This window comes from Triticum dicoccoides, chromosome 4A (assembly GCF_002162155.2).
Source record: "Triticum dicoccoides isolate Atlit2015 ecotype Zavitan chromosome 4A, WEW_v2.0, whole genome shotgun sequence".
Classification (NCBI taxonomy): Eukaryota; Viridiplantae; Streptophyta; class Magnoliopsida; order Poales; family Poaceae; genus Triticum; species Triticum dicoccoides.
The window spans coordinates 372700695-372703669 of record NC_041386.1 but is presented as its reverse complement, the minus strand read 5'-3'; positions in this window follow the sequence as shown (position 1 = coordinate 372703669).

The following is a 2975-nucleotide window of genomic DNA, read 5'->3' as shown; positions in this document are numbered from 1 at the left end:
TCTAAGGCCCATCTGGCCCCTGTCTACCGAACCCTAGCCTCCCTGTTTTCCTTCCCCTCGCTCCCTCCTCGTCCCTCAACGCCGCCAGAGAGGATAGAACACACGCGCAGCCCGACTCCTCTCTCCCTCGTCGCCTCCTCTCGATCCCACCTTCTCCCAGCACCGCAACGCACCCCGTGCCCGATCCCCTCGAGTCTCCTCTCCGTGCGCGACGGCCCTGGAGACGCCCGCCTCCGTTCGTCGGTACCCGTCGCCATATTATTTTCCCTTGCGCCACCGGCCTCTGCTTCCCTTCTCCAGGCCGCGCCGCCGCCTTTCTGCTCCGCCTCCTCATCATCGCCTCATCGTCCGAGGACCGGCGTCGCCTCCAGCTCCGACAGGGCCCCTGCGCCTCGACCCGACCTCGCCTCTTCCACAGTGTAGCCCCGCCATGACCGTGCCCCTGCTGCTGAGGCCCATGGCCACCGTTGCCCGCTGCTGCCCTCCTCCTTCTCCTGTCCGTTGCCGCCGTCCAAGACCAACAGGCCACCGCAGCGCCATTTTTTTTGCCTCCTCTCGCGCCATGCATCGAGCCACCAGGCCAGGGGTCGCCAGATGCCGTCCCTGCTGCCGGGGAACCTCGTTCTCCACCCGTTTCCGTCTCCGGTGCCGCGCTAGGCCTCCCCGACGCCCTTGCTGTTGCTGCTCCTCGTAGGTCTTCATGGTGCCCTCGCCTCTGCTCGTGGGAGGATGAGTGTGACCGCTGCTTCGATCTGCGATGCCCGAGGCCACTTGGCCTTCTTCCGATCTGGATGCGTCGAGACCATCGTTGCAACGTCGCGACCTCTGCCCCGGAGTACCTCAAGTTCGTCTACATGAAACTGCCAAGTACCTCTACGCACGGATACCGTCAAGTACCTACACCGGTAAGGCTACACGGACGTTCGTTCCACTACAACACCGAAACGTCAAGTTCGACTATGTTTTGTTGCCCCGACCGGAGTCGTCAAGTACCCTAAGACCATATTGCACCAAGTACATCTATCGCCGTCTTCGGAATTGTCAAGAACGCCAAGTACCGTGACACCCAGATCCCTCAGATATGTCAAGTTCAACTAATGTCGCAAGAACGAGACCAGCCGGTCCGAAGACCCCGAGTACCACGACGACCCTCAAAGAGCTCGGAACCGTCAAGTTCGAATACCGTCGCGTGAACAAACTACTTCCTCTACCATCGCCGAGTACCACTACTTCAAACGACGATCGTGAACGACTACACCGCTTGACCCGAACCACTCCGATAAAGCACGCTTCGAAGGTATAACCCCGAAACGACCGCCCGTGGACAAATGCATATGTTGTATGAAATGCTCGTGGTTGCACCGTGCCCGACGTCTTTCTTGCATGTTCCCCGTTGCCATGCCGTCGTCTCATGGGAACCCGGTTACCGGGATCACCCCACCTTCTATCGCATGTCACGCTCCCGTCACTTTTCCTTTTGCGCCAGTATCTCCATGAGCTATCGGAACCGGAATGTTGCTGTGGCACCATTTCCGCTGTCATTGTCGTGGCACCCCTTTCGTTTCCGCCATGATGACAAATGCTTCTTAATGCTCTTGTCAACTTTTAATAATAATTGCATAAAACTTGTTCACGTCATCCGCATCATGATAACAATAATTAAAATGTTTAAATTGTTGTTGCACCAAATTGATAAATGCATATGGGGATTTACCGGAATTGTTGTTTTTTATTTCTGGCCTCATTTAAACTTGCCTAAATGTTTAGTTTACTTATGCTCCACCTCTTTGCATGTTAACCAACATTTAATATTGTTGAGTACCTAAACGGGAGAGAACTAAATAATTGACGTGGTGTTTCGTCAATATTCAACTCGTTGCATATTGAGCTCCACTTAATTTGTAGGATTGTTTGTGCACTTTGCCATGCCATGAATCATTAAACCGGACATGCATCATACTTGGTTGTGCATCATGTCATGTTTATGTGATGGTTGATTACTATGTTGTTTGCTTCTTTCCGGTGTTGCTTCTTCGGGTTAGTTCCGATAACATTGCGTTTGTGAGGATCCGTTCAACTTCGTTCGTTTGTATTCTTCATGGAATCGTTCTTCTTCCTTGCGGGATTTCAGGCAAGATGATCATACCCTCGAAATCACTACTATCTTTGCTTTGCTAGATGCTCGCTCTTTTGCTATGCCTATGCTGCGATACCTACCACTTGCTTATCATGCCTCCCATATTGTTAAACCAAGCCTCTAACCTACCTTGTCCTAGCAAACCGTTGATTGGCTATGTTACCGTTTTGCTCAGCCCCTCTTATAGCGTTGTTAGTTGCAGGTGAAGATTGAAGTTTGTTCCTGGTTGGAACATGGAGATGTTGTTCCTTGTTGGGACATTGTTTACTTGTTGGGATATCACAATATATCTTATTTAATTTAATGCATCAATATACTTGGTAAAGGGTGGAAGGCTCGGCCTTATGCCTTGTGTTTTGTTCCACTCTTGCTGCCCTAGTTTCCGTCATATCGGTGTTATGTTCCCGGATTTTGCATTCTGTACGTGGTCGGGTAATAATGGGAACCCCTTGACAGTTCGCCTTGAATAAAACTCTTCCAGCAATGCCCAACATTGGTTTTACCATTCGCCACCTAGCCTCTTTCTCCCTTGGGATTCGCGGACTCAAGGGTCATCATTACTTTAACCCCCCCGGGCCAGTGCTCCTCTGAGTGTTGGTCCACCTGTCAGCTGCCGGTGGCCACCAGGGGCAACTCTGGGCTGACCTACCTGTACCTAAGACAATCTGAGTGTGCCCTGAGAAAGAGATATGTGCAGCTCCTATCGGGATTTGTCGGCACATTCGGGCGGTGTTGCTGGACTTGTTTTACCATTGTCGAAATGTCTTGTAACCAGGATTCCGAGTCTGATCGGGTCTTCCCGCTAGAAGGTCTATTCCTTCGTTGACCGTGAGAGCTT